This window comes from Hyperolius riggenbachi, chromosome 3 (assembly GCF_040937935.1).
Source record: "Hyperolius riggenbachi isolate aHypRig1 chromosome 3, aHypRig1.pri, whole genome shotgun sequence".
Lineage (NCBI taxonomy): Eukaryota > Metazoa > Chordata > Amphibia > Anura > Hyperoliidae > Hyperolius > Hyperolius riggenbachi.
In genome coordinates this window covers 477,122,774-477,150,514 of record NC_090648.1, presented here as the reverse complement: position 1 = coordinate 477,150,514, position 27,741 = coordinate 477,122,774, and positions in this window count along the sequence as shown.

Below are 27,741 nucleotides of genomic sequence, written 5' to 3'. Positions count from 1 at the left end.
AAGTCTGTTATGTTGTTGAACCGCAGGACTTGAATCATAATAACAACTGTCTAAAGATATACAGTTAAAGAATAACAAGACAACTGGTCTTAAATGCCTACTAACAACTTGTGAAGTCATAATAACATGCCACACTGACAGCGTTGTTTACCAAGTTAAACGTTCTACTAGAACTTTCATAAAGAACTTCAGGTGACGTTTTTTGGAGCTATTTTAAACTCGGGAAGCTTGCCCTCCTTTATACCTTCCAACTTTTTGAGATGAAAAAGAGGGACACTTAAACCATGCCCCTGCCACACCCCTGACCACACGCCTATCACACATACCATCCAAATTTCATAAGAAAAATATGTTTTTTTTAAATAATTCAAACCACACTGGTCCTTTCTATACTGGTTCATTTTCCTATTAACATTTTAAAATTAAGAAGTTTTAAATCAGGATGATACCATTTATTGGCTAACTAAAAATGAATAAAAATAAGCAAGCTTTCGGCCTTGCAGCCTTCGTCGGGCTTATATCCTGTTAGTTTGCAAGCTGGTAGTAATAGTTAGTAAAATTAGTAATATATCAATTTAATTTTTCAATAATATATCAATTTTAATTTTAATTTCATTTTTTTTGTAGAGGAATATATATATTTACATAGAAAGAGGGACAAAGTCCTGAAAGAGGGACAGTTGAGGAGGAAAGAGGGACAGAGGGACAGGGATCCCAAAGAATAGGACTGTCCCTCCAAAACAAGGACAGTTGGGCGCTATGTACCTTCATTATACAATTAAAAAGACACCGTAATGACATATAGTTAAATGTACTACATTATTCAGGATTCCCTTTTGTATTTTGATTATCCTGGTTTCAGTATCAAAAAGACTTCCTATATATCTACAGTATATATTGCTGCATATTGGTATGCAATGTCAGAATCTCATACCATTTTGTCCACTAGGGATGCTGAGAAATGCCCATTTTCGACTCCACTGAAATTCTGATTTCCGACAATGCCAATTTCCGTTTTTCCGATTTCTGTTTTTTTCAAATTTCTAAAAAAAAAAATTCGAATCAGACAATGCAAACAAAATGAAATAAAAAAAATCGGAAAAACTGAATTTTTTGTTTTGTTGTCTAAAATTACAGCTGTATTCCGATTTTTTTGCAGAAAAATGTCTGCATTCTCTGATTGGTCTCATGCTTCCGAATTCTATGATTGGGCCAAAATTACCGAGTTGTGGTAAATCGGATTTTTGCCAAATTCCGATTTCTTTTTTACAATTTCCGAATTTGGAATCTGAATGGGCATCCCTATTGTCCACTGAAGAGATCTGAAAAGACGAGATAGGCAAAAAACCCCCCCAAAAAAACAGCGCACCATGGTCTGCCATAGGCCGTAATTGTAACTATGGCTATAGCGGTGCTTAGAAAGTAATTTGGGCACCGTCAAAAGACGAAGCCCAAACTACTATAAAAACAGTCTAGTTTGGCTGCCAGTAATAGCCGTCTTATCCCTGAGTCCATGGCGCCCTGGGGGGAGGGGGGAATAGTAATTAACTCCCCCAGGACTTTTGCAGGAGCAGGTTGAGCCATTTTTTTTGCTTCACCGTGTGCCCAAATTTCCTGGTGTCTTCATTACATGCATGCCTGAAAACCTCCTGACTGCCATTTTTCTACATATGTTTCCTCTTTACAAGTAGTCTGTATACAATATATATAATGCTGGGCAATCACAGGCTCGATTTTGCAACCAGTTCCGCGCCCGATTGTTTTCCGCGCTTGATTCTGCAGGCGATTCTCTTATCTTCCGCTTGTTTTTCTTATCTTTTCCCATTGTCCTCCATGTAGAATCGGGCGGGAGATCAGACATGTCGCAAATTATCTATCAAGCCATCTAAATGGCCCAGAATCGAGACATGTATTCCCAGAATAACTACTGTTGGCAGCAACCCTTGTTTTGTGTTCCTTTCAAGCTCTTCACCACTGTGTTTCTTATTATCAGTCAGATATCTGTGATCTGTTATCAGTGTACAAACTTGACCCGTGCTCTCTGTTATCTGTTCTCTTCCTGCCTATGCCCAGATCAGATCTGGTGACCTGACGTGCAGATAACAGATCATAGGTCTGGTATTGAGAACACAGATGTGAGTAATACTGTTTAGAGAGGGAATATGTAATGCTGAGATTTTCTGGCCGATTTACTGTCAGATCGATTATTTCCAACATGTCCGATCTGCTTTCCGATCGATTTCCGAGCATTTTCCATTCGATTCTCCATTCGATTTCCGTTAACTTCAATAGGAAATTGATTGGAAAATGCTCAGAAATCGATCGGAAAGCAAATCGGACACGTTGGAAATAATCGATCTGACAGTAAATCGGCCAGAAAATCTCATAGTGTGTACCCAGCATTACAGCAGTGGGGTATCTACAGGGGTGCAAGCATGGCATGTGCCATGGGCACCTCGTACTAGGGGCGCTGCTCCATAGCATTCTTGGTGTTCTCCATACAGATACTAGTTTTTATCTGGGGGACATTCTGCTGCATTGTTACATCTTTTAGCTAAACTAGCTGCCTAACCATTATTTGGGGGATATTCATAGGTGACCTATTATGATACAATATTTGGAGGGAGCCCTCCTTCCCCAGGGGCTTATTTCAGTGTTTGCTATAGGCAAAGTTTTCCCTATATATGCTGAAAAAAGTAACTTTGGTAATATCGGACACTAAAAGAGGACACAACATTAACAAACCAAAGCTTCTTGGCCATTGATGAGCAGGTCTGCACATGCCTAGTAGAAAAAATGCCCAATAGTAACATATGACTGTGAAAGTTGGACTATAAAGTAAATAAGGTCATGCATAGAAACATTTATGCTTTTGAACTGTGGGTGTGGGGAAAGCTGCTGAAAGTTCCCTGAAATGCAAAAAATATCCAGCCGGTCATTACGTAAGGAAATAATGCCAGAGTGTTTACTGGAAGGGTTGATACTACTATTAAAACTCAAATACTTTTGTCACATATTGAGAAGACCAAATTCTTTGGATAAATCCTTGATGCTTGAAAAAAAGGGCAAAAGAAGAAGAGGACGAGAGGAGATAGATGGACAGCATATAGGAAACTATGAACATGCCTATGCAACAGCTGAAAGAAGCAGTGATTGACAGAGACATCTGTCGTGCATAGCTACATATGATATGGTTACGAAGAGTCGGAGTTGAACAAATGAGGAGGAGGAGAGGTAGAACAAAACACTAATTCACAAAGGAAAAAAAAGCAAAGGCCCAGTCTGCGTGTATAGCCCATGGCTGGGTGTGCAGACAGATGATGAAGAGGGAACCTGTGCTGGATGGGTGGACCAGGATACAGGAAGCCTTTGGTCTAGGGATGGTCGGAAATGCAGATTTCCGCTTCCGCGGAAATTCCGCTTACGCCAATGCTGATTACCGCTTTTCATCTTTTGCGCATTCTGATATGGATTTTCTGCCAAAAATTGTTGCGAAAATTCCACGTTGTCTGATTGAGTTATTCATTGTAAGTCTTCTGAAGTTCTGATTGGCTTAAAATTGCCAAATATCAGTAAGCGGAGTTATGTGAAAAAACAAATAATCTGATTGGCTAATTCATTCTGACTTTCTGAGTCTTCTGATTGTCTTAAAATGACTGAATATCGGTAATGCAAATGCAGATTTTCCACCAAAATTTTTACCTAAATTCCATATTCTATTATTGGTATATCATTCTGAGTCTTCTGATTGGCCTAAAATTACTGCATATCGGTAAGCAGGATTTCCGCATCCGCGTTCTGCATTAGTATTTCCGCTTTCCACATTCCTATGCGGCAATACGGATTTCTGATCGGAAATGCGTGAATTGTATTTCCACAGAATCCAAATGAGCACCCCTACTCTGGACCGTCCATCAGAGAATTATAACATCCACCATGGGAACGAAACCAACAGGCCAGGCAACAGAAAGCTGGTTCCATGGACACTTGATGCTTTACGGTTGGATTCTATGGCCAGGGGAAGTCTCCCGGAATATAAACGGTAGCATTACACCTAATCACAGCAGAAGCACAAATCACCTACTGGTGACTTTAATAGCCGTAATATTGTGGAAAATTTTGTAATCATAAAAACAGATTGAAGGACGACTCCGGAGCGGATGTTCATTAAGCAGAGACGGGGCTGGCTGGGCACACACCGATTCCCACCCAGGGAAGTTCACCGCATCTTTATCTCAACATGATGGAAAAGAAACCCTTGGAGCAGCGTATTATTGTTTCTGTATTAAAAGTGTTTGCAATTACAAGCGAGTCCTCAGCATTGTCAGAGGGAGAGCAGAAGATAAAATAACACGAGATGAGGTATTAGATTGGAATGGATATAATTTGCTATTTACCGGACACGCTTCTGAGTGCTGACATCCAATGGGGCATATTTGAAGAGAGACGATTCACCAGCACAGTGTCATTTGTAATGCATTGCGTGGATTTCAATGTTATTATAGCAGTTATATTGGCTCTCCAGCCCCGGCAACATCTATTCTAAAGAAAACTGCCACGCATTTAAAATTTGCAATCAGTTCACTGTAAAGTTCGCTTGAACTTTTATTACGTTACATAGTTACATAGTTGGTTTGCTTAAAAAAAAGACAATCATTCATTGAGTTCAACCAGAGAAAAAAACACACACCACACATATCCCAGTTGATCCAGGGGAAGACAAAAAAACATATAAGGCCTGAATCAATTATCCTTAAAGGGGCACTATGGCGAAAAATTTTAAAATTTAAAATAGGTGCAAACATAAACAAATAAGAAGTATGTTTTTCCCAGAGTGAAATGAGCCATACATTACTTCTCTCCTATGTTGCTGTCACTTACAGTTGGTAGTAGAAATCTGACAGAAGCGACAGGTTTTGGACTAATCCATCTCTTCATGGGCGGATTCTCAGGGATTTATTTATTTTCAAAAGCATTTAGTGAATGGCAGTTGCTCTGTCCAACTGCCAAAAAACTGTGTAGCGAGCAGGGAAAATTGGCCAGCATCATTGTTTAAATCCTTTCTAGGGATTATCTTTATAAAGAATAAAAGCCTTGCTGAGAATCCCCTATAAAGAGATGGACTAGTCCAAAACCTGTTGCTTCTGTCAGATTTCTACTACCTACTGTAAGTGACAGCAACATAGGAGAAAAGTAATTTATGGCTCATTTTACTCGGGAAAAAAGCTTACTTCTTATTTGTCTATGCTTGCACATATTTTAAAATTTTTCACCATAGGGCCCCTTTAACCTCTTGAGGACTGCAGTGCTAAACCCCCCTAGTGACCAGGCCATTTTAAGCAAAATGTGCCACTGCAGCTTTAAGGCTAAGCTGCAGATCTGCACAACACAGCACACACGTGATTTCCCCCCCCTTTTCTCCCCACCAACAGAGCTCTCTGTTGGTGGGGTCTGATCGCCCCCAGATTGTTTTTTTTTTTGTTTACAAATATTTTTGTTTCTTTTTTTATTAAAAAAAGCGTGTTCTTTTAAATCTATTCCCTCCCTCCCTCCCTCCTTCCCCACAGCCAGCCAATTGTGGCGATCGGCTGTCATAGGCTTCTGCCTATGAGAGCCGATCGCTCTCCAGTGTCCCAGCCGATCGCAGCGCTGTACGGGTAAATAGACGGCGATCACGCCGTCTATCAGTCTCCCGAGCGGCAATAGCCGCTCGGAGACTGAAGAGGGGGCGGAGCTCCGCCCTCCGAGAATGAGATGCGCGCGCAGCGTGCGCGCGATCTCATTCAAAACAGAGCCCCAGGACTTTACGCCAATTGGCGTTAGGCGGTCCTGGGGCTGCCGCCGCGGCCACGCCTGCCGGCGTGACGCGGTCGGCAAGAGGTTAAGGCTAGGTGCACACATTTAGCAGAAACGGCAGTGTTGCAGAAAACGCTGCGTTTTTGCCATGTATGGAAGTCTATGGGCCGCAGGAGAAAACACATATACAAAAACAAATATGCGCTTTCTAAGCGTGCATTTTCGGAAACGCTGGCTTTGTTGCATACTATGCAAAAATGCATCAAATATTCACATAATGAAATTCAATGGGAATGCAATGGTATGCATTTTCATGCGTTTTCCATGCATTTTTTTTATTGTTTTGTGAGGTATTTCCACTTCCTGTTGTCTTTCTAGTTATTTGCATAAAATGCAATTGTAAAACGAATGAAAAATGCATGCAAAACGCATATGCGTTTTGTATATGTGAACCACAGACAGATTATAACGCATGCAAAATACATGAACAAAGTACATATATCCAGGCACATCACATCTAGTTACGACATTAAATAAGTTAAGGAAAGGGAGGTGCTGAAGGGGGTGTGGCTAGAAAACAGCAAAAATCTATTAACCCCTCGCACTCTCGCATACAAATGTTCAAACAAATGCATTCACAGATTTACTCATCCAGGCACAACTGTTATCCCTACAGCTAAGTTAAAAGCCGGGGTCTTAGTTCACAGAAGAATGCATTCTTATGCTTAGTCACCTATACTGCACAGAAGTACCCAGGTAAACATAGGTGTCCTAACTCTAGCCCTGTAACATGCATAGTGAAGACATGCAAACACATTCATTGCATCAAACCTATCAATGGATTAGGAGCACACATCCTAACTTCCTCTCCTGGGAAAGACAGTGCATCTTACCAATCGCACAAGGGAGCTAACGCAATGTATCCACGCTTGAAAAACGCATATTCGGTAAAAAACGCAAGCGCACCAAAAGAGCCGTAAAAATGCAGCAAAAACGCACAAAAAAAAACAAACATGACATAATACGTGGCCTTTCATGTTATGTTATGTGTGCACTTACCCTCAAAGGGAAAAATTCCTTCTCGACACCAGATGGCAGTCAGATAAATCCCTGGATCAACTCTCCCGGGAATTTCCTAATAATTATAGCCGTGGATGCCCTTCAATGCAAGGAAAGCATGCAAGCCCTCTTTAAATGCAGATATAGAGTTTGCCATAACTGCGTTGTCATGATATAAGCCTGGAGCTAGTGTTGAGCTCCAGTTTCCCATAATCCTAATTTTGCTTTCAAAATGGCAATTACGATGCAAAATCGTCATGCAATATTTCTGGCAGGTACGTAATTCATTTTTACGCATAACCATAATGGCAGTCCTTGATTTCGTGATTATTTGTAATTACACACACATTTAACATTTGATTCGGTGGGAACTTAAAGACCTTGTCGTTTTGAGAAATTCAAGATCATAAAAATTCAAAGAAAAAATAGTTTTTTAACTACTTTCCAGTTTTGCGGCAGTATATCTACGCCCTGCAGGACTTCAATTCCTGCACAGGGACGTAGATATTCGTCTGCCACCTCATCTGCTGTCTGCCGTTCTCATCCCGGCCCGTTAGTAGACAGATTAGTAGATAAGTAGTTAGTAGACAGATGCCTCAGATCAGTGACCACCGGCATAAATGAGATGCCGGTGGTCATTGACTAAAGTGAAAGTAAAACATACACACATTACCTCCTCTGTGTACTGTTCAGTACAGAGGAGGAATAAACTGAGGGGGAGCACCTAACACATTAAATTCAATAAAAATACATAAATTCACCATTAAAATGAACCCCTTGCTTCTCCCACTCTCTCATAGTTACCAAAAATAAAACATTTGTATATTTTAATAAAATGACATAAAAAATACATAAATAGTTACCTTAGGGACTCAGCTTTTTTTTTTAATATGTATGTCACGAGGGCATAATACTGCTTTTTTTGCAAGTAGGGGCTTTTAATTAGTGATGGACGCAAAACTGAAAAAGTACAACTTCATTTCTACACAAATTATTGTCTCCATACATTGCATTATGTAATTTAAACACAATTTTAAACGTCGTAATAACCGGGTCAAGTGGGCAAATAAAATGTGTGGCTTTTTATCCACAGTAGCACATTTTATTTCAAAACTATAATGACCAAAAACTGAGAAACAATTATTGTTTTGTCCTATTATTCCTGTTAAAATGCATTTAGAACAAAATAATTCTTAGCAAAACATACCACCGAAAAAAAGCCTAATTGTTGGCGAAAAAAACAAGCTATACAACATTTTGTTGTAATAAGTAGTTATAAAGTTATTGGCAAATGAAAAGGAGGAGTGCTGAAATGTGAGAATTGCTCCGGTACAGAAGGGGAAAAAATCCTCAGTGGTGAAATGGTTAAACTCGGTAAAATTAATCAGAATTAGAACCAGAAAATGCACATTTCTAGGCAGTCAAAATAAAGGCTCTTTTGACAATGATGCTCTTGGCGGCACACATTTTCATCTGAATTAATTATAATTATCGAATTGAATGGTCAATTGGCCACCAAGTCAAGTAATCTATGGGCACCATTAGACTTCACTAAACAGAAGCTGTGACAAATTAGCCTTGTTTAGCCAAAAAACAAATAGAAATAATGGTCCTTTGGACTTCCCAGCATTAAAATCGTATCAGAACCCTTTTCTCAGTCAGATAACACTCTTTTGGCTTCTACTTACTTTTCAGAAAACCATCCTGAATTCAAAAAACTGTTTAATAACCTTATTTGCATATACAACAACTTTTTTTTTTTTTTTACATTTGCTGTACTGAAAAACAGAAATGTATGTTTTGTACTCCTGACACTTTCTTAGAAGGACTAGTACTATATTATATTTACCAAATCATGTCACATGTCACTTTAGGTACTCTGTAAACACACACACTCTATTCATTCTTTTCTGTGCGCCTATCTCAGGCCTACACTGAATAGAGGCCGGGTATTCTCCTCCACGCTCCTTATGAGACTGCCCAAGCCGCAGTGTTAATCAATATGGTAACAACCTGGAACTTTGTCTCTCAGATTTATCATGTCATAAAAATAAATGAAAAGTATTCCTTGCAAAGAGAATGGGAGGATTTCCCTGGGAAAACAATGGGCGAAGGCCTGTGGTCCGCTGCCTGCTGCTCCCAAGGTGCCCATCCGACGATTACACAGAGCAATGATGAAACCTGATTACATTTTTCTCTTCATTAAACATGATATTGATTCAGAATTCACATATAGCTTCCATGGCTTCATTCTGTTTCATGTTTGCACTGGAATTATTTCCTAGCAGACATGCTGTTGGTTTATCAGCTTTGAGTGGAAGCGACACGGGAGCTAAACAGACTGTAATTTAAACGATCTGAGCCTACAAGCTGCTCGTCCCAATTTCAATTTTTATTAACGACTTCCTTCTTGCGTTCAAACACGGCACGAGACAGAGAGGAGGAAACAAGAGAGGATGTCTAAAGGGCTTCATCTGCCCTTGATGGTTGCTTTGCTACTGGAAGATGAAGGATTATCGTCAAGTTCTCAATATCGCTATAATCTAAGGGGATACTAAAGGAGTTACTCTGTCAACAGATGTGATTAAAAAAAAATTGTGTTCATTTCAAACATCCAATTGCGTGGAAAATGGAGATGTGAAATCAGAATTCCTCGGAAATCTGATGTACCGCAACTAGGTCATTTTAACCCAATCACAGAACTCAGAAGCATTGGACCGATCCGAGAATGCAGAATTTTTCTGCAGGAAAAAAAAAAAAATCTTAGACCTTTCACAAGCCTGATTTTCCATTTTTCCTATTTTCGTTTTTCTTTTTCATTCTTTTGCATTTTCTGATGAAAAAACTACTACCACAATAAAATATTCCATCGGAAAAATTGAATATCGGAAAATTGGAAGAACAGAAATTGGTATTGGTGGAAATGTGAGTTTCCGTGGAATAAAAAATGGGCGTTTCTGCCCATCCCTAATAGAGATTAAAGGAAAAATATCAAAGTTTATCTTTTTTTCTAAACACCTTATATAGGCAGAAGGGACTTTCTGATGGCTTATAATTGTAGTAAAAGGATAAAAATCCTTTCCCTTATCAGATCATCTGGTGGAGAGCTAGGGTGTTGTTGGGTGAGGTGACTAGCTGCAGGTGGGCAGCTATAAGAATGTGTAACACTCTCTCATTCACTCTGCACACTGACAGGAGTGTCTTGTGGCAGGGAAGATCATTGAATGAAATCCGCCCGCCCACAAGACACACCTGTCAGCATAGCCTGTTTTGTTTATAGAAGCAGGACAGTGCCGAGGTAATGACAGAGTATTACACATTCAGCCAGGGCCGGATTTACAGCTCAGGAGCCTATAGGCACATCATCTCTGGCACCCTAAACCCCGCCCATTAACACAGGCCACGCCCCTTAATTCACACCCCCTTTTCTTAGGGGGTGGCTGGATCTGGTTGCAGGCTGGGTCTGGTAGCAGGGTCTGGGTGGCTGGGGCAGGGTGCAGACTGGGTCTGGGTGCAGGGTGGCTGGGGTAGAGTGCAGGCTGGGTCTGGGTGCAGGGTGGCTGGGTCTGGGGCAAGGTGCAGGCTGGATATGAGTGCAAGGTGCAGGCTGGATATGAGTGCAAGGTGCAGGCTGGATATGAGTGCAAGGTGCAGGTTGGATATGAGTACAGGGTGCTGACTGGGTCTGAGTGCAGGGTGGCTGGGGCAAAGTGCAGGCTGGGTCTGAGTGCAGGGTGGCTGGGGCAGGGAGGATGGGTCTGGGGGCAGGGTGGGTATGGGTGCAGGGTGGCAGGGTCTGGGTGCAGGGTGGCTAGGGCAGGGTGCATGCTGACTTGGGCTGGGTGCAGGCTGGGTCTGGAGGGCAGGGTGGCTGGGGCAGGGTGAAGGCTGGTTATGGGTGCAGGCTGGCTGGTAGCTGGCTGAGTCTGGGGTGGCAGGAGGGCAAGGGGCATGGTGCAGGTTGGGTATGGGTGCAGGCTAGCTGGGGCTGGTTCTGAGTGCAGGCTGGCTGGGGCTAGTTCTGGGTGGCTGGGGCAGGGTGGGTAAGGTGCAGGCTGTGTGGCTGGGGCAGGGTCGGTCAGGTGCAGGCTGGCTGGGGCAGGGTGGGTAAGGTACAGGCTGGCTGGGGCAGGTGCAGGCTGGCTGGGGCAGGGTGGGTAAGGTACAGGCTGGCTGGGGCAGGGTGGGTAAGGTGCAGGCTGGCTGGGACAGGGTGGGTAAGGTGCAGGCTGTCTGGGGAAGGGTGGGTAAGGTACAGGCTGGGTGCCTGGGGCAGGGTGGGTAAGGTACAGGCTGGGTGGTTGGGGCAGGGTGGGTAAGGTTCAGGCTAGGTGGCTGGGGCAGGGTGGATAAGGTGCAGGGTGGCTGGGGCAGGGTCAGTCAGGTGCAGGCTGGCTGGGGCAGGGTGGGTAAGGTACAGGCTGGCTGGGGCAGGTTCAGGCTGGCTGGGGCAGGGTGGGTAAGGTGCAGGCTGGCTGGGGAAGGGTGGGTAAGGTACAGGCTGGGTGCCTGGGGCAGGGTGGGTAAGGTACAGGCTGGGTGGCTGGGGCAGGGTGGGTAAGGTTCAGGCTGGGTGCCTGGGGCAGGGTGGATAAGGTGCAGGGTGCCTGGGGCAGGGTGGGTAAGGTACAGGCTGGCTGGGGCAGAGTGGGTAAGGTGCAGGCTGGCTAGGGCTGGGTGGTCGCCAGGGTGGGTAAGGTGCAGCTGGGTGCCATGATAGCAGACCTCAGATCAGCGGTGACAGGTATAGACATCAGCCTCCCTCCCTCCCTGCAGAGTGTGAGCGGAGCTTGAAGTATGAGAAGACTCACTGGGACCTGACATGTCAGCAATGAGTGTTTCTCTACCCGCAGTGCGCCAAGCGTCATCTCCTAGGTAACAGCGTGTCTCCTTTCTGTGACGCGCTGCCGCCAGTATGTGCAGGCATGTCACAGTAGGGAGACACGCTGTTACCTAGCTAGGAGATGACGCTGGTAACGCTGCGGGGAGAGAAGCGGTCATCGCTGGCATGTCGGATTCGGGTGAGTCTTCTCATACCTAAAGCTCCGCTTGCACTCTGCAGGGAGGGAGGGAAGGAAGGGCACTAGCGAGCCGCCTCTCACAGATGGTTCCGCCTGTAGGCACGTGCCTTGTGTGCCTATGGGTAAATCCGGCCCTGCATTCAGCTGATACCTGCCCCCCTAGCTCTCCAGATGATCTGATAAGGGGAAGGATGTTATTTTCCCCCTTTTATTAGCACGGTAAATCATCAGAAAGTGCTTTCTGCCTATTTAAGGTGTTTGGAAAAAAAAGGTCAACTTTGATAGTGTTCCTTTAACCGCTTATGGATGGTGGTGATTGAAACCTGCGCCCTGTCTTGATCCCCTGATACCTGCCAGAGCGTAGATTTCACTTCACCGCCGCTACACATTCTTGCCACTCTTGTTGCTCCTGCCAAACTTGTCGCCCTGTGAGCCGGTCAGGAGCCGATTTCATTGGCTCCTGACCCTGTCATCAATGTAAACTACTCCCATCGGCTTACATTGATCACATGGTCAGGAGCCAATGAAAGCGACTTCTGAACTGGCTTACAGAGTTCTACCATCATAGAAACGGCAGAGTGGGTGGCCTGAGGTTCCTGGTGTGCGGTGTGGATGGCGGTTGTGGCGGATATGTGCAGACAACATTGCTTTATATGTTCAGCGATTCGTCTGCATTCGGCGGTTTCTGGTACCAGCAGTCTTTGGTCCTTAAGGGGGCAGAGACCGCTTGTACTTAAGTGGTTAAAAGGATAGCTGTATTCTAAGGAATCAAAAAAAGTTAGATACTCACTGAAGAGGGGGAAAGGCTCTGGAGACTCTCCTCAAAGATGAGCGGCACCATACTGCGCTCATGTGTACTCAGTACAGAGCCACTCGTTCATGATTGTTCTTTTAATAAGCACCGACAAGCAGTCCTCAGACGCCACAGACATGAGGTCATAACCCAGGTAGCAGTCATCATACATCTGTAGGTGCTTGCAGAATATTTTATTTTGCAGGTAGTCAAAGTGGGCAAGTCTTAGTTGATGGTGGCCAGTACTCCTGTACAATCTACAGATTGTTTAGACATGTGCAGAGTGTTTATCATGGCTAAATTACATGAGCATTGTCAGTTTCCTCCCTTTGGTATAATTTAGCCTAAACGAAATCCCCCCTTTAAGCCTAAAAAAAACCCCTCTAAAATACTCATCTAAAAAACAAAGAGAAAGATCAATCATCCGATTTACTGTGAAGAGAAATAATGGCTGAACGTAGGCGGGGAAAAAAAGAGACAGCAAAATATAGGATTGAGGAGGACCATTGCTTTATTCAGTGGAGGAGAAAATTGAGGTAGCTGAAGTGATATATAATTAGACTTAAATACTATAGGCAACGCGCAGCAACGATAGACAAACTGACACAATGTAATGGGTGGCTTTAGGCAAGTTAGAGATGCCCAGGTCATAATTCCTGTCTCCAGAATATTATAACGGACACTTCCTACGTGGGAAATCCATGTCTACTCTGCAGTCCCCGTTGTTTCTTCGCCCTGAGACTTGACAGACGTGTTGTTTGAGGTCACAGTGGGAAGTCTCAGATCTTCCTCCTCACGTGTAAGAACTCTGGTTCTTCTTCAAAAAGCAACCGTCACGTAGACGAGGGTTGAGAAAATTGTTCTGAAAAACGGATGCCATGATGATTCAGGGCAGTGGAAAAATAGCATTGAATCTGCTAATTCATTCTGCCAGATGAGGGATACTGCTTAGCAAAAGGTCAAATGAGTCTCTGAGGCCCCTTGCAAAGTTTACTAACTAGAAGCACACGCCTGGAAGTATTTGCCTGGAGTATCAGCTCTGCCTTCCTCCACGTTCACATTTCTGACTTTTTATGGAAGCTGGTGAAAGAGTGGGGAGAATTCTGTTAAAGTGGACCTGCACAGGACAGAAGGAAAACAGAGAGAAATGCACCCTATATGTTTTTAGAGAGGTTAGTCTGTCTCATTCCCCCTTATCTGCGACTAATCACAAGTTAAAATGTGATCTCTCCCCGAGTCAGCTGATCACCATGACAGATAAGCTCATTTGAAAGCACACAATGTTAACAATATGTCTGCTTCCATGAAAGCAGGAAGTGGACACACTGCAGATTTTTCCAGAATTTATATTAGCTGTAACAAAGAAATGTTTTTCTTTAAAATATACCGCAGCCAAAAAAAACCATGCAAAATAGGGGGAGCAGGCGCATGCGTATGATGTCACTATGCCATGCGTATGACGTCATACGCATGCGCAGTGCGCTCCCAGCCATGGGCAGCCCGGCCAGCACCTGCGCAGTGGCCCGGCTCCGAATTTCTCGGGGTGCTTTCAGGTACAATGTGGTGGGGCAGAGTGGATAATGGGGAGAGCTATAGGCATCGGCACAGGTATCAGTATTTACTTGCTCCCCCCGTTTTCCATGTTTTTTTCAGCTCTGGTATCCTTTAAAGAGACTCTGTAACAAAATGTTGAGCCTTATTTCTTCTATCCTATAAGTTCCTATACATGTTCTAATGTGGTCTGTCTTACTGCAGCCTTTCCTACTTGCACTGTCTCTGTAATAAATCTTATCTCCTTTCCTCTGTCGTGTCTGTCGGGCTGAGGCTGGAATGTGTGGAATGTGCAGCACTGCTTGTCATTGGCAGAAGCTTTACACACCCCCTCCAAGCTCTGCATGAGTCACACAGTAAGCTAGTTCTCAGCCTATGATACTCTGCTTAGAAGCCAGTCTTTTGTTTGTAAACACTGCCTAAAACTGTTAATTACAAACCAGGATTGCAGCAGGGAGTGGCAGAAACAGCACAGAGGGGCACAGGAGAACATAAAGAATAGAATGATATGCTTTTTATTGTAAGAATTTTAGAGTACAGATTCTCTTAAAAGGTTAGTTGTTACCTATCTTTTAGAGCAAAGAGTAAGTTCTAAGGTCCACTTTATAGGGTGCTTGAGTTTCTACCCAGCTCATAAAGTTAGTTACATTAGGCTTAAAGCGGACCTGAACTCAGAAGTCCTCTCTGCTCTAAAAGACATGCATGATAACCATCACACAAAAAACATTTTGTTCTTATAGCTGATACAAATCCTAAAATAAATCTCAGCTGTTTCTACTTCCTGATTCATGGAAGCAGATATATTGCTAACATCCTGTACTTTTAAATGGCCTTATCTGCCATCTCTGCCTATGGCAGTCAGGTGATGCAACAGAGTAACCAAGCAGCTCAGGGTGACCCAAACCACTAGGAATGTATAGGGGGATAAAAGAGACTGAAAAGCCCTCCTACTGATAAGAAATGCTTGGTGGAATTTGCCTTCTTAAAACAGAAGGACATTTGCTATAATTCAGCAATAAGTGAACATTTGTGGATACCCACAATGCACCACTACTGAATATGCAAATTATCCCTTTTCGCCCTTGTAAGCAAAGCAAGAATCCAGAACCGCTGGTGTATAGCAAGCAAGGGAGAGATCAGATTACAATTATGTGATTAGACACAAATGAGGGGGAATTAAACAATCTAAACTCTCTCAATACATACAGTGTGCATTCCTCTATGTTTTCTTTCTGTCCTGTGAAAGAGTTAAGCTCCACTTTAATGCACAAACCTATGTTAATATAGCCGTGCGCAGGCAGTGTATGGCAATATTATTGATACTAACCACAGCAGCAGGGGAGGACTAGGACCTTTTGGCCTGGGGGAAAACACAAACTAGAGGCCCATTTTCACAGAAGCCCCAGCCCAAATGACATCACATATATGCTGGTAGTCACGTGGGAAATACAGCAAGGACACTCGAGGGACAGCGTGACAAGTAAAGTATAAATGCACTTGCAACGGGGGCACATAATACATTTTGAGTTACAACGGCCAGGGTTTTCATCTCTCACACAAGTTCTGCAAGCAGCCCTCCTGGAGTCTAGGGACTGTCTGCCAGCAGCCCTCCTGGAGTCTAGGGACTGTCTGCCAGCAGCCCTCCTGGAGTCTAGGGACTGTCTTGTAAGCAGCCCTTCTGGAGTCTAGGGACTGTAAAAAACTTTTTAACCTAGACAATATCTTATGTAGCTATGCACATGCAGTTACCAAAGGGCAGAGACCAGACATATTTTTTTCCCACGGAGCCTGTAGGCAGGCGTCTGCTCTGCATCATGCTGTGTATATTTACCAGTTTTCCCGCCCTCTAATTGCTCTGTAATTGGGCGTTTGTTTCCCTCAGCCAGCCTAGCGGTTCACATTGCCTTATACAAAAACCTGAATGCACCAGGCACTGTACCAGCCCTAAATCATTAAATGAGAGGCAGCCTGGGGGGAAATCTCCTCCCTTCCCCCTGGCCAGTCCTCCCCTGCACAGCAGAGTACCGAGCGCTGCCCAATTAATGTGGCCCGGAATTAGGGATGCTCGGAATTGCTCATTTCTGATTCTGCAAAAAATCTGATTTCTGCCAATGACAATTTACGTTTTTCCAATTACTGATTTTCCAATTTTCCATTTCTGATTTCCGAGAAGTATTTATTAGTCATTTATTTTCTGCATCAGAGAATACAAAAATTGAAGAAAAAAAAAACTCGGGAAAACAGAAATCGGAAAAAACGGAAATGAGAAAAAAATGGAAAAATAGTAATTGGTCTAAACTAACCACGGTGATTCAATTTTTGCTGAAAAATTCAACATTCTCTGATTGGTCACTGCTTCCAAGTTCTGTGATTAGACTAAAATTACAGAGTTGTGGTAAGTCAGATTCCCACGGAATTCCGATTTCCGTTTTCTGATTTCCAAATTCCAATCAGAAATGCCAATTTCTGATCAGAAATGTGGAAATTTCAACTCTGCAGAATCCAAATAGGCATCCCTACTAGCGATGCACGGGTAATGCAAGCATTGGTAACACGTGTTAAGCAAGTAATGTAAAGCATGTCACCATAACAAAGCTTGCCCATGTACCTTGCCTTGGTCATGCTAATTGCACAATTCACAGTACTCAGCTGGCCTGGTTTAGTATCGATATATATTGCTGTGCATAAGATTACCGTAAGTTTGTGCATTAAGCTTCACCTTGTCTAGATGCCTAAGGCCCCTTGCACACTTGCTCGCTCAGGCCTGGATTTACCTCACAGGAGCCTATAGGCACAGATGTCCTGGCACCTTAGATTTCACCCTCCATGAACCTACAAATTTCCACTAAACTGCACCGCAAGTGTGCTGGCTGTTCCCAGCTGTCACTTCTCTCTTACTTCCCTTGCCCGTCATAGGTAGCCAGAAGAACCTCAGTATTAAGTAGCTAGAGGTACCCCTGACTAGAGGGAAATCTTGTCAGTAGAACAGGAGGCAGGGCGAGTAACCTCTCATTTAATCTATCATCAGCAAAAAGGGAGGGAGGCGCTCAGGGATGGGAGAGAGACGCCTTTCCATCATCAGGCGCCAGTAGGCACGTGCCTACAGTGCCTTATGGTAAATTCGGCCCTGTGCACGCTGTACCACCTAGTGTTGGGCGAACAGTGTTCCTCACTGTTCGGGTTCTGCAGAACATCACCCTGTTCGGGTGATGTTCGAGTTCGGCCGAACACCTGATGGTGTTCGGCCAAACTGTTCGGCCATATGGCCGAACTAAGAGCGCATGGCCGAACGTTACCCGAACGTTCGGCTAGCGCTGTGATTGGCCGAACGGGTCACGTGTAGTGTTGGGCGAACATCTAGATGTTCGGGTTCGGGCCGAACATGGCCGCGATGTTCGCGTGTGCTTTGTAAAGCCTCCTTATATGCTACATACCCCAAATTTACAGGGTATGTGCACCTTGGGAGTGGGTACAAGAGGAAAAAAAATTAGCAAAAAGAGCTTATAGTTTTTGAGAAAATCGATTTTAAAGTTTCAAAGGGAAAACTGTCTTTTAAATGCGGGAAATGTCTGTTTTCTTTGCACAGGTAACATGCTTTTTTTTACCAATTTTGGAGCCCTGTAACTCTGGTTTGCAGAGATGTAGGGACCCCATGTTTGGAATCCAAGTCTAACAATATGTCTTCTACCTGCATGAGACATTTCGTGAAATTCAGACGTTGCTAACGGCCATGGCTGAGATTTATGTACGTCACCATCACTACCATTGAAATAGCCCAAATAAACAGGTTTTTGTGACCCTAGGCTATGACCTCTTTGGCCTAGGGGCCCGAAACTCACCAGTCATGTTCCCCCTAAGGGTCCCTACAATGTTAGAAAATTTGGTACTGCTGAGCCATTGCCCTTTGAAAAGATGTGAGATTTTGGAAAGTGAAATAGGGAGGCAATGAAAGTCTATGGGGGATTTTACCAATTTTGGAGCCCTGTAACTCTGGTTTGCAGAGATGTAGGGACCCCATCTTTGGAATCCAAGTCTAACAATATGTCTTCTACCTGCATGAGACATTTCGTGAAATTCAGACGTTGCTAACGGCCATGGCTGAGATTTATGTACGTCACCATCACTACCATTGAAATAGCCCAAATAAACAGGTTTTTGTGACCCTAGGCTATGACCTCTTCGGCCTAGGACTGCATTGAACGCGACCCACGCATTGTGCGCATTCTGGACAACACCAATTACTGGGTTTATACCCTTCTAGATCCACAGTACAAACACAATGTTCCAAAACTGCTTGAAGAAAGAGTCCGACAGGTCAAAATGGAAGAATACCAGCAGGCCCTTGTGGAGACTTTAAAGAGGAGATTGACATCCTCCCCCTCCTCTAGCCAGTTATACGCCGACAGACTGACTTCCGCAAACCCAGGACGACCAGGAGGGCAGCAAACAACACAAGCTGCAGCTAGTGCCCAAAAGGGAATGGTATCGGCAGTGTCCTTGGAGTGGGAAAATTTTCTGACACCCATGCAGCAGCACACAGAACAGCAAGCGTGCAGATCCACCTCCAACACCGATCGCCTGGAGAAGATGGTCAAGGACTACATGTCAGATGGCATAGCTGTGTTGAACAATCCATCTGCACCCTTCAACTATTGGGTATCGAAGCTAGACACCTGGCACAAACTGGCAATGTACGCAATAGAGGTGCTGGCTTGCCCGGCAGCCAGCGTTATGTCGGAACGCTGTTTCAGTGCTGCCGGAGGCATCGTCACAGATCGGCGTATCCGCCTCTCCACAGAAAATGCAGACCGTCTGACTCAAATTAAAATGAATCAATCCTGGATTGGAAACTACTACGCAACACTCCCGGACCCCAACCAAGTAACATGAACAATGAACATCTGTGATGGGTTAGCGTTTCCGGTCCCTGTTTATTGAACCTCTCATCTGTATTAAATTTATGACTGCATGGCGACAAAATGCAAATTGCTATCCGCACGCTTCTTGTCCTCATGCAAGGCCTGGGTTGTTGTGTCTCAAAGCGTGGCCTTCTCCTCCTGCGCCACCCTCCTCCTGATCCATCACGTGTGCTGCTGCTGGGTTAGCGTTACCGGTCCCTTTTCCTGGAACCTCTTATATGTATTACATTTATGACTGCATGCCGACAAAAAGCATGTTACCTGTGCAAAGAAAACAGACATTTCCCGCATTTAAAAGACAGTTTTCCCTTTTAAACTTTAAAATCGATTTTCTCAAAAACTATAAGCTCTTTTTGCTAAAAAAATTTTCCTCTTGTACCCACTCCCAAGGTGCACATACCCTGCAAATTTGGGGTATGTAGCATGCAAGGAAGCTTTACAAAGCACGAAAGTTCGGGTCCCCATTGACTTCCATTATGTTCGGAGTTCGGGTCGAACACCCGAACATCGCGGCGATGTTCGGCGAACGTTCGCGAACCCGAACATCTAGGTGTTCGCCCAACACTAGTATCACCCCACAAGGGCTATGATAATCTATGGAGTACAGTTCACGAGATGCAATGTGGTGCACCGGAAGTATCCAAACCCAGCAATGCTGATGTAAAGATGGCAGCTATCAAAGCATCCTGGATTTCCTTAAAGAAAACCCGAGGCAGCTGTAAAAAAAGAAAAAAAAAACATACTACCTGCTCCACGCCGCCTCTTGGACCGATCTGCGTTGCTCCACGCCACGCTACTCCACGCCTTTCTCTGTTGTCCTGTTACTCTGCAGCCGGTGAAACCTCCGATCACCGGAGGAGGAAATCCAAGATGGCCGCGACCCGCAAGTACTTCCTGGGTCACGGCTTATCTTCCTATTGGAGGAGGCGGGGGAGTGAGACGACAGAGGTGGGGAGTAGGTTGGTGGAGGCAGGGGAGCGATACAAGGGAGGCAATGCGTGGAAGGCGGGAGGAACAGTTTAATTGACAGCTGGAAGGGAAACAGGAGGCTATCGACAATCAGATTGGCACTAGCCTGTTGCCAGCTTTGAGGGGGTACAGCAGCCAGAGCCCAGGGGGGACTGGCAGCAGCACCAGGAGGACACAGAGGCATGTCATTTTGTAGAGAACATGTCTCTGTGTCCTACAATTTCTTTAAAAAATACCTCGGGTACTCTTTAACTCCTCAGCATTGCATTGCATTTTTTGCAATTTCTGCGTTAAAATAGATGTTTTTGTGCTTTTTGCAGTAACATTTTTCCAGTTGGAAAGAAAAATTTGTTTTCTTTCACCATATTGTGAAAATACAATGCATTTTCACAAATATTTTCTCGAAATTGAAAATAGCCTTTTAGATGCGAACATTTGCAAGCAATACTGCATTGGACACACAAGGTAGCAAAGAAAGGAGTTATACTGTATACTACTTGCTTCTGTTGAGCAATGTATGTGGAGTCTCTCTGCCTGATCTATGCTTCCATATCTCTAGATAACGGAGGGTCAGGGGTCAATTGCTTGGGCTGTGATGTCATAATGTGGCGCCATAAAGAGTGACCTGTGGGGGAAGGAGAGGTGAGATGTGAGGTCATGATGGAATCACACATTTCAAAGACACAAACTATTTACGGACTCCTGCTTTCAGAAAAGCACTTAACTCTGGACCTATTGGGTGATCTTGCAGCCTACAGTATGCTGTGTTGTTTCATCTACAGGCTGTCTGGGCTGGGAATAAGGTTCCTCTGCTGCAATGACAATTTAGCTTAAAGAAAAAAAAAAATATCAAAAAGTTGAGGGAAAGGAACACATTAATTTGTTGCTGATCTTTTGTAATAATTAAACACATTTATCATTTCATGAAAAGTAAATAGTGATGATCGTAAACTGCTGGTTACGATTTTGTGAAATTTCGCGCACATTTTTGCAATTTTGGCCATATGTAATTACGATTTGGCAATTCATCGATCAAGCATGCTGGAAAATCTCGGTTGAAAGTGCTCGATTGGGTGCACAAATTCTCACCCGTCCCACTGGTGTGACTTCTGGCGTCATTCCAGGGGCATGTGTGTGACACACGCGTCACATGGTAATTGCGCCACATGTGCAAAGGGGTGACAGCAAAGGCCGCCCAAAGTTGTCCCAGTGGGACAGGTGAGAATTTACACAGTATGGTCACCTAGGGAGACATTTTACACTTGGGGGTTGGCCTGGCAGGTGGCAGAGGCCGTGTCGTTATGTCGATTCTAGATACATTTAATGTTGAAATCTTTGAGGACCGTTTTACGCTTGTGGTCTGTGTTGGCGGTGTGATGCCCCGCCTCCACCGCATAGCACCACAATGCACAAAACCACAAACATATGACCCTGCGGCTGAGTGGGCCAACAGGGTCAAATGCATAGCACCGCCCCCTGCACGCCCCTCACCAATCCTCGACCAGTGACTTACTCCTTGCTGGACTGGAAGTACGTCACTGGGATTCCTGTCATTCCATGCGTGTGTATAGCAACAGCACCGCCAACACCACCGTTGCCCCTGTGTCGGCTCAACGGCAGTTCGGGCACTTCCGTGTGCAACCGACACGTTAAGTTTGCTATTCCCCATCGCCTTGCATTGTTGTTGCATTACCCTGCGTTAAAACAGGGTAATGCAACACAGGTTTTCAATGCAAGTGTAAAAGGGACCTCGAAGTTAAAGACTGGTTGCCATGGACAATGCATCTGCTAGGAGAAACCTCCGTGGTGCTTAGCAGCTATCCAGCCTTATATTCATGCATTTACATTCTTGCTCTTCTCTCTGCCCTGATGCTGCTGACAGCTTCTTTCCTGTTCTTGTCATTTGCAGGCTGCGGGCTTCAGTATAACTCCCTCCCGTGCCAGCTCCTGCTCCGTGTCAGCTCACATTAAACAGACTGGCCTTGCTCTCAGGCCTTGCATGCCTCCATGGGGTGGGTGATTGGGGATGAGCTCTGGCATTAGTCCCGCTGTGCCCTGGTGGAGGGGAGGACACATTAGGCCTACATCAGTCAGAAGTCGCCAGTGGCTGTGCTATGGATGCACAGAGAGGCTGAAGTCACCGCTGCTTTAGCATACTGAAATTCCCTAGAGTGTAAAACCTACACAGGGCATGTTGTACAAAGTTTCCTCTGCAGCTTCCCAGTGTCCATAAAATGTTTACCATTAACAAGAGTTATTTAGACATAACAAGGTTCAGTCATCACAATGCAACATATTAAAAATGTATGTATTAGTATTTAAACAGGATTCATGAGCAGATAACTTAAAGAACTTTAACCAAAGATTTATTTTTTTCCCAATCAGTAGCTGATACCACCTTTCCCATGAGAAATCTTTACCTTTTCTTAACCTGCTGGGCGGTCTGGACGAGCTCAGCTCGTCCAGTACCGCCGGAGCCTGCCGCTCAGGCCCTGCTGGGCCGATTTGGCTCAAATAAAAAGCAGCACACGCAGCCGGCACTTTGCCAGTGCTACCTGATCACCGCATGCAGCGGCGAAAGAGGGTCCCCCCAGCCGCCTGAGCCCAGCGTAGCCGGAACAAAAAGTTCCGGCCAGCGCTAAGGGCTGGATCGGAGGCGACTGACGTCAGGACGTCAGCTGACGTCCATGACGTCACTCCGCTCGTCGCCATGGCGACGAGGTAAGCGAAACACGGAAGGCCGCTCATTGCCAGAGGCGATCAGAAGAACACATCCAGAGCGCCCTCTAGTGGGCTTTCATGCAGCCAACTTTCAGTTGGCTGCATGAAATAGTTTTTTTTTATTAAAAGTAAACCCTCCCGCAGCCTCCCTGGCGATCTTAATAGAAAGCCAGGGAGGTTAAAGGACTTACGAGCCCAAATAGGTAAAAAAAGAGAAGTAACTTAATCACTTTTAAATGCACGGAGGACGCCATCCGCGCCCTCCGTGCAGTTCCGCCGGGTCCCCGCAGTGTGATAGCCCCCCGTGCCGCTCCCGACCCCACGGACGGGGTCGGGCTCCCCTTCCTCTCCTAAGATGGCCACCGGAGCTGTCCGCGGCTGCGCAGTCCGCATACACGTTAGTGCGGCTGCGCAGCTCTAGGGCCCTCCCCCCGATCCACGCACATTCCATACAGATTGCCTGGCAGAACGTAGCTTCCAGGGACTTTGTACTTGTATCATCTTAGCTGTACTGGTGCATAGTTCCTCTGGCAGACAACACCGGGGAAGCCGGCACCAGGCATGTACGCTAATTCAAATTTTGGTACAGGTACTAGTGTTAGAGAGTTTTAGTGAGGCTGTGAGTGAGTGACTAGTTTGGTGCCCCTAGAGCGTCCATTATGTTTAAATTGGGTTAAATCGGTGGGTCACACGTTTGGTTATTGCGCTACACAAAGATTGCATTTTTCACTTTTTCAATAAGTCCACTGAGTGACGTCACTTTATTTTGATTTTTGAGCAGTGATTCTCCTGCCGGTTAAGCCTTTATTATAATTTTCTGAGAGAGGCAAGGCTGGATTTACCATAAGGCACTGTAGGCATGTGCCTACAGGCGTCTCATGATGGAAAGGCAGCTCACTCCCCTCCCTGAGTGCCTCCCTTCTTCTCTACTCGTGATGAGAGTGTAAATGAGAGGTTGCTCATCCTGCTCTCGGCATTCCAATGATGTGTTCTCCCTTCAGTACGAGGCACCTCTAGCTACTTAATACTGATGTTCCTCTAGTTACCTAATACCTGGGGGCACCTCTAGCTACTTAATACTGAGGTTTACTATTGGCTACCTGATACTAAGGGACACCTGTAGCTACCTATGTCTGGCAGGGGAAGTAAGGGAGAAGTGACAGTTGGCCAGCCAACACAATTGCGGTGCAGTTCGGTCCGGGTTTGTAGGTTCATGGAGGGTGAAGTCTAAGGTGCCAGCACATCTGTACCTATAGGCTCCTGTGAGGTAAATCGGAGCCTGGAGAGAGGCTTTGCCACCTACCTTGGAAAGCATAGTCTTTATACTGACAGACCTAGCCAGCTGGTAACTAGAGCTGAGGGGCACCCATACACTCCCCTGGGAAACTCTGTAAGTTCAAGAAAGACCTTATTTTGCTGCAGTGCTATAAAGATACAATTTGTCTGCAGTAAATTGACATGACTATGTACTGCATACAGTGCTTTGGGAGGTGTGAGCATTATAGAAATACACAATAATAGGGATGCACATTCGGATTTGGCAGAATTTTAATTTCTACATTTTGGTTTGGAAATCAGCATTTCTGATCGGAATTTGGAAACCGGAAAATTCCTCAGAAATCGTACCACAATCACAGAATTCAGAAGCATTGGACCTTACAGAGAATGCAGGATTTTTCCGCAAATTCCGGATTACCGCAGTCATTTTAGACCAATCACAACATTCCATTTTTCCAATTTTCTGTTTATTTTTTGCATTCTCTGATGCATAAAAAAATGAAAAATAAAATACTCCTCGGCAATTGGAAAATTTGAAAATGACAGAAAACGGAAATTCGAAATTGGCATCGGCGGAAATCGGAATTTCCACTGAATCATAAATGGGCATTTCCAATTCCAACCATCCCAAATAATACTACTACTACTACTACTACTACTACTACTACTACTACTACTACTACTACTACTACTACTACTACTACTACTACTACTACTACTACTACTACTACTACTACTACTAATAATAATAATAATAATAATAATAATACTAACAATACTAATAATAATAATAATAATAATGTTGTGAAATGGTACTTTGGACTATTGACCAGATCCACTCATATAGCAGATCACAAAAGTCGTAACCACTACAAAAACGTATTATTTGATCATCACCAAAATCAAAGGCTTAGGAAAGAATTAGAATGAGTAGCAGATTCATCACATCAATTTCTGCCGCTCGATTCCACAGCATTTCTCATCTGTGAAAAATGTACTTTGTACGTACAAAGAACATGAGAATATAAGAAGCGTTCCTCTCGTATTCATGCCTGCTTATAAACGAATAAAAGGCCAGTGGTTTTGTTGGTGCCAATGTGACATAATGTATTATTTCAAACATATTAAAGCCTTACATCATTATTTCATTAATAGAATCTCCAGCTAGGCTGCAGCGTATCAGACAATGCAGCTTCAGTATTCGCTCTTCGTTGTATTTTACGGAAACAAACAGGCTTTCAGTCATCATGACTTCTGACATTTACGTGAACTATTGACATTTCTAATAGATGGCTTTATATTGTGAAATGTTCTCACCGCGGTGACACTGCAGTCACGGAAGACACTCAGAGTTGTAGAAGTAAGTTTGTAGTTGTAAAGGTGGTGACGCACAATGGTTGGAATTCTAACACGTCGTAGTGTTGCGAGGATAGACAATGGATGCAAAGTCAGAGATCCTGCCAGCGCACCATAAAACTTCATCCCACAAATCGATCTTCAAAGTAGGAAATGTCTTTATTGAAACCAACACAAAACACATTTCTCACATATTTTCAAACTAAAAGAATCCCTTTGTCAAGGCATAAAATCCATAAACGACAATTTGGCCCATTGAGGCTTGTGTACTCGTTCCAGTGATGCACACATTGATCATGTCCACCTTTACTATTAAAACAAACACAAAACAAATTCCCAGTGATTCGTGATTACAATGAAACCCTTTCTCAGGGAATACTGTCCATAGATGGCAGTTAGGGCAGCTCAGGCAGGTGCACTCGTTCCTCAGAAGGGTCCACCGCAGATGTTCGAAATTAGTTTTGTGTTAGTTTAGATAAACACATTTACTTCTTTCAAGATTGATTAATGGGATTGACTTTTTTAGGGTGCTCCTGGCTCGATCTTTTACTTTTTGGATGACTAGGTGGTGCAGACTGCAGACCACCTGTAACGATCGGTGTAACACAGAGAGGGTCTGATTACCGGTGAACTGCAGTTTCACCAGGAATACAGAATATACCCGATTATTGGTGATCTGCAGTATCACCGATAATCAGATATATCTACTAACCTCTGGACACCAGGGAGAACAAGTGAGTGTTTATGCAACAGTATACTTTGAGCACTTCTCCAGAAGTGTGTTCCTTCCTATGGCCTAGACTCTCCAGGAGGGAGGGACTAGGCTGAGGGTAGGAAGGTCAGAGCGTGAGTGACACCCAAGAGGAAGGGTGTTACTAACAGGTCTGGGAACTGCCTCTAACAGTAAGGCCAGTTCTCGAGGTCGGCAAGCCAGGTTGTCAACACACAGACAGATAAAGTACAGAATCAGGATGCAAATACAGAGTCAGGAACGAGCAGAGTTTGGCAACAGGATATCAGAAATAGCAAGGTACAAGATCAGAGTTCAGAGGGATAGTCAGACAGGCGGAAGCTCATAACAAATAATACAATGCAATGTTCCTAATGCTAAGGTGTGAACGCCTTGATGTCAACACCTTTGGAAACTATGCTAGAACACAGATACAAACAAGGTCTGAGTGCTACCACGTTGTGATCGCAACGGCAGACAACCAGAGAATGCCCAGCACCCAGTATATATAGTAAGGAGCTCTCCGGCGCCTCCTCTAAGTGCTGGGCCAATGGCAAGTGGTGAAATTGTCAGCTGACCAGCCTGGTCAGCTGACCCTTTTCTGGCTGTCATATAAGCTCTGCCTCTCAGCGCGCGCGCGCGTCCTTCTGAATCTGTGTGGACCAGCAGTCCCAGCCACACCAGACATGTCTTGCAATGTAATCCCTGATTCAAGCGTGGGGACCGCCGCCCCGCTCTCCAAGGGAGCGGCGGTTTCCCCGCGTCCGGCTGCACTGTCAGTCGCTCTGCTATCTGTGCAATCTGCCCCCTCCAACGTAGAATCCGCCGCTCTGTCCATGCGGCATGCGGCGGTTTCTCCGCGTTGTGCCGCCATGCTGAACGCGGAAACAGCCGCCTCACTCTGAGCCCTTGCGGCGGCTTTTCCGCGCTTCATCGCAGTACACCCCTAACCCCCCCCCCCCTCCCCCCGAGGAGTGGACTCCGGACAGCTCCTACCAGGCTTCTCAGGATGCAACGCATGGAACTCCCTTCTCAATTTGTCAGCATGCATGCGACACTCAGGTACCCATGTCCTTTCCTCAATCCCATACCCCTTCCAGTGCACCAAATACTGTACTGAATTCTGCACCACACGTGAGTCTAAAATCTTCTCTACTTCGTACTCAGGTTGGTCATCTATCATCACAGGAGGAGGAGGAGTGGGACCTACATGGACTGCTGACTTGAGCAGTGACACGTGGAAAGATCTTACGCCACGCATACTGGCAGGGAGGTCAATGGCATAAGTGACATCGTTGATCTTTCTGGTCACTGGGAATGGACCCACATACCTGGGCCCCAACTTAGCTGAGGGCTGTTTCAAGGTCAAGTGACGTGTGGACACCCAGACTAAATCTCCTGGCAAAAACTTCCACTCAAATGAACGTCTCTTGTCAGCTTGACCTTTTTGACTTTGAAACGCCTTCTCCAAATTATTTTTCACAATCCACCATGTATCTTTAAATGACCTTTGCCAGGCCTCCAGAGCTGGAAACAGAGTGGAGGTGA